Below are 12,704 nucleotides of genomic sequence, written 5' to 3' on the forward strand. Positions count from 1 at the left end.
CATTTTATGGAAGTGATAACCATTCTGGATGGAATACACTGAAATGTTTGAAAAGACTTGTATGAAGATACTCCTAAATAGCTACAAGCAATCTGGTTACACCACAGTGTTCTTTCATTTAATAAACTTTATCTATATTCTCCTATAGCTGTAGTGAAATGTTTTATATCATATATGAAAATGTTCCTACAGCTACCTGCAAGCTGGGATCAGCACACTGACTTTTCATTGTAATAAAGTGATAGTTACTTTGTATGGCATACACTGAAATGTCAGAAAAGACTTATATGAGTGTATTTCTAAAGAGATACAAGCAAGCTGGTTTCACAATAGTGATCTTTCATTGAATTAATGTAATAGATATTCTGTCGCACATGTTGTGAAATTTTCAATAAATCTTACATGAAAATGTTACTATAAGTCTACCTGAAAGCTGAGTTAAGTACAATGTTTTTTCATTTTAAGAAAGTATAGCTGTTCTCTATGGCTCATACTGAAATGCGAGAAAAGACTTACGTGAAGATGTTCCTTAAAAGCTACAAGGAAGTTGGTTTCACCACAGCATTCTTTCAATGTGTGAATGTTATCGATATTCCATCATGCCCGTAGTGAAATGTTTGATAGGACTTATTTGAAGATTCCCCTAAACAGCTGCAAGCAAGGTGTTTTCACCACAGTGTTCATTCAGAAAATGAATGTTATACGTATTCTGTCATGCCTCAAGAGAACTATTTGATGTCTTATGTGAGAGTGTTCCTGAACAGCTACAAGCAAGCTTTTTCAACATAGCGTGGTTTCCTTGAATGAATGTTATGGATATCAGGTTGCGGCCGTAGAGAAACGTTTGATAAGACATAAATGAAATGCTCATAAAGAGCCACTGGTTTCATCAGAACGTTCTTTCTGGATATGGAAGTGATAGCCATTCTGTAGGCATAATGAAGTGTTTGAAGAGCCTTATACGAAGACATTCCCAAGGCGCCAGAAGTAATCTGGCTTCACCACAGTGTTCTTTCAGTGAACGAGTGTTATAGATAGTCTGTCATGCCTGTAGTGAAATGTTTAATAAGTCTTATATGAAGAGGTTTCAAACAGCCGCCAGCAAGCCGGGTTTAGCACAGTGTCCTTTAACTGTAAGTAAGTGAGAGCCATTCTGTATGGCATATACTTAAATGTTAGAGAGGTCTTATATGAAGATGTTCCTAAATAGAATCCCACAAGATGTGTTCAGGACAGAATAATTTCATCATAAGATAGTGACAGCCATTTAGTATGGCATATACAGAAATGCTGAAAAGGACTTAAATGAAGATCTTCCTTAACAGTCAAACCAAGCCACTTTCACCATCGTGTTCTTTCATTGAATGGATGTAATAGATATTCTGTCATGCCTGTAGTTAAATGTTCAATAGGTCTTATAAAAAAATACTCCTAATAATCTACCTGAAAGCTATTAAACACAACCTTCTTTCCTTGTAAGAAGGGTATGGCCATGCTGTATGCCATATACTGAAATGCTTGAAAAGCTTTATATGAAGATGTTCCTCAACAGTTACAAGAAAACTGCTTTCATCCCTGTGTTCATTCAATGAGTGAATGTTTAGAGAGTCTGTCATTGCTGCAAAGGAATGTTTAATAAGTCTTACATGAAGATGTTTCTAAACAGCTACAAGGAAATTCTTTTAAATATAGTGTTATGACATTGAATAAACATTAAAGATATCCCGTCATGACTGTAGGCAAATGTCTGATAAGACTTGAACAAAATATTAATAAACAATTACTTGCAAGCTGGGTTCATCACAGGATTCTTTTCTGGCTATGGAGATGATAGCCATTCTGTATGGCATAAAGTGATATGTTTGAAGAGCCTTTTATTTCTATTCTTAAACAGCTAACAAGCAAGATGGTTTCTTCACAGTGTTCTTTCAGTGAATGAATGTTCTAGATATTGTCACATCTGTGGTGAAATATTTGATATATGATGTTCCTAAACAGCTACCTATAAACTGGATTCAGCATGTGCTCTTTCATTTTGTGAAAATGATAGTCGCTCTGTGTGGAATATACTTAAGTATTTGAAGCGTATTATGTGCAGATGTTCCTCAACAGTGAAAAGAAGATGGTTTTTGCATAATTTTCTTTCAGATAACAAATGTTATAGACATTGTCACATCTGTAGTCAAATGTTTGATATGATTTATGTGAAAATATCCCTAAACAGCTACCTGTTGGCTTGATGAAGCACAATGCTCTTTCATTGTAAGAAAGTGTTAGCTGTTCCATGTGGCATCTACTGAAATGTTTGAAATGTCATATGTGAAGATGTTCCTTAAGAGCTACTTGCTAGGTGTTTTCAAGACAATGTTCTTTCAGTGAATGAATGTTATAGATAGTCTATCACACCCGTAGTGAAATGCTGGATAAGTTTTATGAAGATGTCCCTAAGTAGCTACAAGCAAAATGGTTTCACAACAGTGTTCTTACAGACATTGAATGTTATAGATATTCTGTCATGCCTGTAGTGAAATGTTTGATAAGACTTGCATGAACACTTACATGAAGATGTTTCTAAACAGCCACAAGCAGGCTTTTTCAGCACAGTATTTCATTGAATGAATGTGATAATTATCACATTGTGGCTGCAGAGAAACGTTTGATAAGACACACACAAAATGTTCATAAATAGCATGTGCCAGCTGGTTGCATCACAATGTTGTTTAATTTAATGGAAGTGATAATCATTCTGTATAGCATATGATGTGTTTGAATAGCCTTATATAAAGATAGTCCTAAAAACTTATGAGCAATCTGGTTTCACCAGAGTGTGTTCCTCAGTGAATGAATCTTACAGAGATTCTGTCAGAGCAGTAGTGACATGTTTGGTGTTTTGTATGAAGAAATCCTAAATGGCTTCCTGCAAGATGAGTTCAACACAGTGTTATTTCATTTTAAGAAAATGATAGTCATTCTGTTTGGCATAAACTGAAATATTAGAAAAGCCTTATATCAAGATGTTCCTAATTAGCTACCAGCAATCTGGCTTCACAATAGGGTTCTTTCATTGAATGGATGTAATAGATACTTTGTAGTGAAATGTATGATACGTCTCTTATGAAAAGGTTCCTAAACAGCTGCCTGCAATCTGGCTTCAGCACATTATATCATTGTCTCAAAGTGATATTCATTCAGTATGTCTTATATGGAAATGCTTGAAATGGTGAACATGAAGAAGTTTCTAAATATATACAAGCAAGATTGTTTCTCCACAGTTTTCTTTCAGTGACTGAATGTTATGTATAGTCTGTCACGACTATTGTAAAATGTTTGATAAGTCTTATGTAAAAACGTTCCTAGATAGCTATCTGTGAGCTCTATTTAGCACAGTGTTCTTTCATTGTAGGAAAATGATACCCATTCATTATGGCATATACTGAAATGTGAGAAATGTCTCAAATACACATGTTCCTAATAATAGCTTCAAGATGCTTTCACCACAGAGTTCTTTCAGTGAAACAATATTGCAGATACTCTGTGACACTTGTAGTGAAGTGTTAGTTAAAACTTACTTGCAAGCTGGATTCAGCACAGTGTTTCTTTCATTGTTTGAAACTCATATTCAATCAGAACAGCAAATATTGAAATGGTTATAATGACTAATATGAAGATGATCCTTAATGGCTGCAAGTAAGATGGTTTCACCACAGTTTTCTCTCAGTGAACAAATGCTATATATATTCTGTCCCACATGCAATGAAATGTTTGTTAAGTCTTATATGAACATGTTCCTAAACAGCTACCTGCAAACTGGGCTTAGAACAGTGTTCTCACATTGTTAGTAATTGATAGGTCATCTGTAGGGCATATGCTGAAATGTTTGAAATGTCTTATGTGAATATGCCCCTAAACAGCTGTAAGCACATTTGTTTCACCAGAGTTCCTTTAGTGTCTGAATCTTATGGATATTTTTCAAGTCTGTAGTGTAATTTTTTAAGTATTTTATGACGTTCTTCCTAAACAGATACTAGGAAACAAGGGTTCAGCTCATCCTACTTTCCTTGAGTGAATATTAAAATTATTCTGTCATGACCATAGCGCAATATTTGTTAAGACTTATAAAAAGATATTTCTAAAAAACCACTTTCCAGCTGGGTTCTTAACATCGTTCTTTCATTTTATGGAAGTGATAACCATTCTGGATGGAATACACTGAAATGTTTGAAAAGACTTGTATGAAGATACTCCTAAATAGCTACAAGCAATCTGGTTACACCACAGTGTTCTTTCATTTAATAAACTTTATCTATATTCTCTTATAGCTGTAGTGAAATGTTTTATATCATATATGAAAATGTTCCTACAGCTACCTGCAAGCTGGGATCAGCACACTGACTTTTCATTGTAATAAAGTGATAGTTACTTTGTATGGCATACACTGAAATGTCAGAAAAGACTTATATGAGTGTATTTCTAAAGAGATACAAGCAAGCTGGTTTCACAATAGTGATCTTTCATTGAATTAATGTAATAGATATTCTGTCGCACATGTTGTGAAATTTTCAATAAATCTTACATGAAAATGTTACTATAAGTCTACCTGAAAGCTGAGTTAAGTACAATGTTTTTTCATTTTAAGAAAGTATAGCTGTTCTCTATGGCTCATACTGAAATGCGAGAAAAGACTTACGTGAAGATGTTCCTTAAAAGCTACAAGGAAGTTGGTTTCACCACAGCATTCTTTCAATGTGTGAATGTTATCGATATTCCATCATGCCCGTAGTGAAATGTTTGATAGGACTTATTTGAAGATTCCCCTAAACAGCTGCAAGCAAGGTGTTTTCACCACAGTGTTCATTCAGAAAATGAATGTTATACGTATTCTGTCATGCCTCAAGAGAACTATTTGATGTCTTATGTGAGAGTGTTCCTGAACAGCTACAAGCAAGCTTTTTCAACATAGCGTGGTTTCCTTGAATGAATGTTATGGATATCAGGTTGCGGCCGTAGAGAAACGTTTGATAAGACATAAATGAAATGCTCATAAAGAGCCACTGGTTTCATCAGAACGTTCTTTCTGGATATGGAAGTGATAGCCATTCTGTAGGCAAAATGAAGTGTTTGAAGAGCCTTATACGAAGACATTCCCAAGGCGCCAGAAGTAATCTGGCTTCACCACAGTGTTCTTTCAGTGAACGAGTGTTATAGATAGTCTGTCATGCCTGTAGTGAAATGTTTGATAAGTCTTATATGAAGAGGTTTCAAACAGCCGCCAGCAAGCCGGGTTTAGCACAGTGTCCTTTAACTGTAAGTAAGTGAGAGCCATTCTGTATGGCATATACTTAAATGTTAGAGAGGTCTTATATGAAGATGTTCCTAAATAGAATCCCACAAGATGTGTTCAGGACAGAATAATTTCATCATAAGATAGTGACAGCCATTTAGTATGGCATATACAGAAATGCTGAAAAGGACTTAAATGAAGATCTTCCTTAACAGTAAAACCAAGCCACTTTCACCATCGTGTTCTTTCATTGAATGGATGTAATAGATATTCTGTCATGCCTGTAGTTAAATGTTCAATAGGTCTTATAAAAAAATACTCCTAATAATCTACCTGAAAGCTATTAAACACAACCTTCTTTCCTTGTAAGAAGGGTATGGCCATGCTGTATGCCATATACTGAAATGCTTGAAAAGCTTTATATGAAGATGTTCCTCAACAGTTACAAGAAAACTGCTTTCATCCCTGTGTTCATTCAATGAGTGAATGTTTAGAGAGTCTGTCATTCCTGCAAAGGAATGTTTAATAAGTCTTACATGAAGATGTTTCTAAACAGCTACAAGGAAATTCTTTTAAATATAGTGTTATTACATTGAATAAACATTAAAGATATCCCGTCATGACTGTAGGCAAATGTCTGATAAGACTTGAACAAAATATTAATAAACAATTACTTGCAAGCTGGGTTCATCACAGGATTCTTTTCTGGCTATGGAGATGATAGCCATTCTGTATGGCATAAAGTGATATGTTTGAAGAGCCTTTTATTTCTATTCTTAAACAGCTAACAAGCAAGATGGTTTCTTCACAGTGTTCTTTCAGTGAATGAATGTTCTAGATATTGTCACATCTGTGGTGAAATATTTGATATATGATGTTCCTAAACAGCTACCTATAAACTGGATTCAGCATGTGCTCTTTCATTTTGTGAAAATGATAGTCGCTCTGTGTGGAATATGCTTAAGTATTTGAAGCGTATTACGTGCAGATGTTCCTCAACAGTGAAAAGAAGATGGTTTTTGCATAATTTTCTTTCAGATAACAAATGTTATAGACATTGTCACATCTGTAGTCAAATGTTTGATATGATTTATGTGAAAATATCCCTAAACAGCTACCTGTTGGCTTGATGAAGCACAATGCTCTTTCATTGTAAGAAAGTGTTAGCTGTTCCATGTGGCATCTACTGAAATGTTTGAAATGTCATATGTGAAGATGTTCCTTAAGAGCTACTTGCTAGGTGTTTTCAAGACAATGTTCTTTCAGTGAATGAATGTTATAGATAGTCTATCACACCCGTAGTGAAATGCTGGATAAGTTTTATGAAGATGTCCCTAAGTAGCTACAAGCAAAATGGTTTCACAACAGTGTTCTTACAGACATTGAATGTTATAGATATTCTGTCATGCCTGTAGTGAAATGTTTGATAAGACTTGCATGAACACTTACATGAAGATGTTTCTAAACAGCCACAAGCAGGCTTTTTCAGCACAGTATTTCATTGAATGAATGTGATAATTATCACATTGTGGCTGCAGAGAAACGTTTGATAAGACACACACAAAATGTTCATAAATAGCATGTGCCAGCTGGTTGCATCACAATGTTGTTTAATTTAATGGAAGTGATAATCATTCTGTATAGCATATGATGTGTTTGAATAGCCTTATATAAAGATAGTCCTAAAAACTTATGAGCAATCTGGTTTCACCAGAGTGTGTTCCTCAGTGAATGAATCTTACAGAGATTCTGTCAGAGCAGTAGTGACATGTTTGGTGTTTTGTATGAAGAAATCCTAAATGGCTTCCTGCAAGATGAGTTCAACACAGTGTTATTTCATTTTAAGAAAATGATAGTCATTCTGTTTGGCATAAACTGAAATATTAGAAAAGCCTTATATCAAGATGTTCCTAATTAGCTACCAGCAATCTGGCTTCACAATAGGGTTCTTTCATTGAATGGATGTAATAGATACTTTGTAGTGAAATGTATGATACGTCTCTTATGAAAAGGTTCCTAAACAGCTGCCTGCAATCTGGCTTCAGCACATTATATCATTGTCTCAAAGTGATATTCATTCAGTATGTCTTATATGGAAATGCTTGAAATGGTGAACATGAAGAAGTTTCTAAATATATACAAGCAAGATTGTTTCTCCACAGTTTTCTTTCAGTGACTGAATGTTATGTATAGTCTGTCACGACTATTGTAAAATGTTTGATAAGTCTTATGTAAAAACGTTCCTAGATAGCTATCTGTGAGCTCTATTTAGCACAGTGTTCTTTCATTGTAGGAAAATGATACCCATTCATTATGGCATATACTGAAATGTGAGAAATGTCTCAAATACACATGTTCCTAATAATAGCTTCAAGATGCTTTCACCACAGAGTTCTTTCAGTGAAACAATATTGCAGATACTCTGTGACACTTGTAGTGAAGTGTTAGTTAAAACTTACTTGCAAGCTGGATTCAGCACAGTGTTTCTTTCATTGTTTGAAACTCATATTCAATCAGAACAGCAAATATTGAAATGGTTATAATGACTAATATGAAGATGATCCTTAATGGCTGCAAGTAAGATGGTTTCACCACAGTTTTCTCTCAGTGAACAAATGCTATATATATTCTGTCCCACATGCAATGAAATGTTTGTTAAGTCTTATATGAACATGTTCCTAAACAGCTACCTGCAAACTGGGCTTAGAACAGTGTTCTCACATTGTTAGTAATTGATAGGTCATCTGTAGGGCATATGCTGAAATGTTTGAAATGTCTTATGTGAATATGCCCCTAAACAGCTGTAAGCACATTTGTTTCACCAGAGTTCCTTTAGTGTCTGAATCTTATGGATATTTTTCAAGTCTGTAGTGTAATTTTTTAAGTATTTTATGACGTTCTTCCTAAACAGATACTAGGAAACAAGGGTTCAGCTCATCCTACTTTCCTTGAGTGAATATTAAAATTATTCTGTCATGACCATAGCGCAATATTTGTTAAGACTTATAAAAAGATATTTCTAAAAAACCACTTTCCAGCTGGGTTCTTAACATCGTTCTTTCATTTTATGGAAGTGATAACCATTCTGGATGGAATACACTGAAATGTTTGAAAAGACTTGTATGAAGATACTCCTAAATAGCTACAAGCAATCTGGTTACACCACAGTGTTCTTTCATTTAATAAACTTTATCTATATTCTCTTATAGCTGTAGTGAAATGTTTTATATCATATATGAAAATGTTCCTACAGCTACCTGCAAGCTGGGATCAGCACACTGACTTTTCATTGTAATAAAGTGATAGTTACTTTGTATGGCATACACTGAAATGTCAGAAAAGACTTATATGAGTGTATTTCTAAAGAGATACAAGCAAGCTGGTTTCACAATAGTGATCTTTCATTGAATTAATGTAATAGATATTCTGTCGCACATGTTGTGAAATTTTCAATAAATCTTACATGAAAATGTTACTATAAGTCTACCTGAAAGCTGAGTTAAGTACAATGTTTTTTCATTTTAAGAAAGTATAGCTGTTCTCTATGGCTCATACTGAAATGCGAGAAAAGACTTACGTGAAGATGTTCCTTAAAAGCTACAAGGAAGTTGGTTTCACCACAGCATTCTTTCAATGTGTGAATGTTATCGATATTCCATCATGCCCGTAGTGAAATGTTTGATAGGACTTATTTGAAGATTCCCCTAAACAGCTGCAAGCAAGGTGTTTTCACCACAGTGTTCATTCAGAAAATGAATGTTATACGTATTCTGTCATGCCTCAAGAGAACTATTTGATGTCTTATGTGAGAGTGTTCCTGAACAGCTACAAGCAAGCTTTTTCAACATAGCGTGGTTTCCTTGAATGAATGTTATGGATATCAGGTTGCGGCCGTAGAGAAACGTTTGATAAGACATAAATGAAATGCTCATAAAGAGCCACTGGTTTCATCAGAACGTTCTTTCTGGATATGGAAGTGATAGCCATTCTGTAGGCAAAATGAAGTGTTTGAAGAGCCTTATACGAAGACATTCCCAAGGCGCCAGAAGTAATCTGGCTTCACCACAGTGTTCTTTCAGTGAACGAGTGTTATAGATAGTCTGTCATGCCTGTAGTGAAATGTTTGATAAGTCTTATATGAAGAGGTTTCAAACAGCCGCCAGCAAGCCGGGTTTAGCACAGTGTCCTTTAACTGTAAGTAAGTGAGAGCCATTCTGTATGGCATATACTTAAATGTTAGAGAGGTCTTATATGAAGATGTTCCTAAATAGAATCCCACAAGATGTGTTCAGGACAGAATAATTTCATCATAAGATAGTGACAGCCATTTAGTATGGCATATACAGAAATGCTGAAAAGGACTTAAATGAAGATCTTCCTTAACAGTAAAACCAAGCCACTTTCACCATCGTGTTCTTTCATTGAATGGATGTAATAGATATTCTGTCATGCCTGTAGTTAAATGTTCAATAGGTCTTATAAAAAAATACTCCTAATAATCTACCTGAAAGCTATTAAACACAACCTTCTTTCCTTGTAAGAAGGGTATGGCCATGCTGTATGCCATATACTGAAATGCTTGAAAAGCTTTATATGAAGATGTTCCTCAACAGTTACAAGAAAACTGCTTTCATCCCTGTGTTCATTCAATGAGTGAATGTTTAGAGAGTCTGTCATTCCTGCAAAGGAATGTTTAATAAGTCTTACATGAAGATGTTTCTAAACAGCTACAAGGAAATTCTTTTAAATATAGTGTTATTACATTGAATAAACATTAAAGATATCCCGTCATGACTGTAGGCAAATGTCTGATAAGACTTGAACAAAATATTAATAAACAATTACTTGCAAGCTGGGTTCATCACAGGATTCTTTTCTGGCTATGGAGATGATAGCCATTCTGTATGGCATAAAGTGATATGTTTGAAGAGCCTTTTATTTCTATTCTTAAACAGCTAACAAGCAAGATGGTTTCTTCACAGTGTTCTTTCAGTGAATGAATGTTCTAGATATTGTCACATCTGTGGTGAAATATTTGATATATGATGTTCCTAAACAGCTACCTATAAACTGGATTCAGCATGTGCTCTTTCATTTTGTGAAAATGATAGTCGCTCTGTGTGGAATATGCTTAAGTATTTGAAGCGTATTACGTGCAGATGTTCCTCAACAGTGAAAAGAAGATGGTTTTTGCATAATTTTCTTTCAGATAACAAATGTTATAGACATTGTCACATCTGTAGTCAAATGTTTGATATGATTTATGTGAAAATATCCCTAAACAGCTACCTGTTGGCTTGATGAAGCACAATGCTCTTTCATTGTAAGAAAGTGTTAGCTGTTCCATGTGGCATCTACTGAAATGTTTGAAATGTCATACGTGAAGATGTTCCTTAAGAGCTACTTGCTAGGTGTTTTCAAGACAATGTTCTTTCAGTGAATGAATGTTATAGATAGTCTATCACACCCGTAGTGAAATGCTGGATAAGTTTTATGAAGATGTCCCTAAGTAGCTACAAGCAAAATGGTTTCACAACAGTGTTCTTACAGACATTGAATGTTATAGATATTCTGTCATGCCTGTAGTGAAATGTTTGATAAGACTTGCATGAACACTTACATGAAGATGTTTCTAAACAGCCACAAGCAGGCTTTTTCAGCACAGTATTTCATTGAATGAATGTGATAATTATCACATTGTGGCTGCAGAGAAACGTTTGATAAGACACACACAAAATGTTCATAAATAGCATGTGCCAGCTGGTTGCATCACAATGTTGTTTAATTTAATGGAAGTGATAATCATTCTGTATAGCATATGATGTGTTTGAATAGCCTTATATAAAGATAGTCCTAAAAACTTATGAGCAATCTGGTTTCACCAGAGTGTGTTCCTCAGTGAATGAATCTTACAGAGATTCTGTCAGAGCAGTAGTGACATGTTTGGTGTTTTGTATGAAGAAATCCTAAATGGCTTCCTGCAAGATGAGTTCAACACAGTGTTATTTCATTTTAAGAAAATGATAGTCATTCTGTTTGGCATAAACTGAAATATTAGAAAAGCCTTATATCAAGATGTTCCTAATTAGCTACCAGCAATCTGGCTTCACAATAGGGTTCTTTCATTGAATGGATGTAATAGATACTTTGTAGTGAAATGTATGATACGTCTCTTATGAAAAGGTTCCTAAACAGCTGCCTGCAATCTGGCTTCAGCACATTATATCATTGTCTCAAAGTGATATTCATTCAGTATGTCTTATATGGAAATGCTTGAAATGGTGAACATGAAGAAGTTTCTAAATATATACAAGCAAGATTGTTTCTCCACAGTTTTCTTTCAGTGACTGAATGTTATGTATAGTCTGTCACGACTATTGTAAAATGTTTGATAAGTCTTATGTAAAAACGTTCCTAGATAGCTATCTGTGAGCTCTATTTAGCACAGTGTTCTTTCATTGTAGGAAAATGATACCCATTCATTATGGCATATACTGAAATGTGAGAAATGTCTCAAATACACATGTTCCTAATAATAGCTTCAAGATGCTTTCACCACAGAGTTCTTTCAGTGAAACAATATTGCAGATATTCTGTGACACTTGTAGTGAAGTGTTAGTTAAAACTTACTTACAAACTTACTTACTTGCAAGCTGGATTCAGCACAGTGTTTCTTTCATTGTTTGAAACTCATATTCAATCAGAACAGCAAATATTGAAATGGTTATAATGACTAATATGAAGATGATCCTTAATGGCTGCAAGTAAGATGGTTTCACCACAGTTTTCTCTCAGTGAACAAATGCTATATATATTCTGTCCCACATGCAATGAAATGTTTGTTAAGTCTTATATGAACATGTTCCTAAACAGCTACCTGCAAACTGGGCTTAGAACAGTGTTCTCACATTGTTAGTAATTGATAGGTCTTCTGTAGGGCATATGCTGAAATGTTTGAAATGTCTTATGTGAATATGCCCCTAAACAGCTGTAAGCACATTTGTTTCACCAGAGTTCCTTTAGTGTCTGAATCTTATGGATATTTTTCAAGTCTGTAGTGTAATTTTTTAAGTATTTTATGACGTTCTTCCTAAACAGATACTAGGAAACAAGGGTTCAGCTCATCCTACTTTCCTTGAGTGAATATTAAAATTATTCTGTCATGACCATAGCGCAATATTTGTTAAGACTTATAAAAAGATATTTCTAAAAAACAACTTTCCAGCTGGGTTCTTAACATCGTTCTTTCATTTTATGGAAGTGATAACCATTCTGGATGGAATACACTGAAATGTTTGAAAAGACTTGTATGAAGATACTCCTAAATAGCTACAAGCAATCTGGTTACACCACAGTGTTCTTTCATTTAATAAACTTTATCTATATTCTCCTATAGCTGTAGTGAAATGTTTTATATCATATA

Source organism: Equus asinus, chromosome 6, assembly GCF_041296235.1.
Source record: "Equus asinus isolate D_3611 breed Donkey chromosome 6, EquAss-T2T_v2, whole genome shotgun sequence".
In the NCBI taxonomy this organism is placed as follows: Eukaryota; Metazoa; Chordata; class Mammalia; order Perissodactyla; family Equidae; genus Equus; species Equus asinus.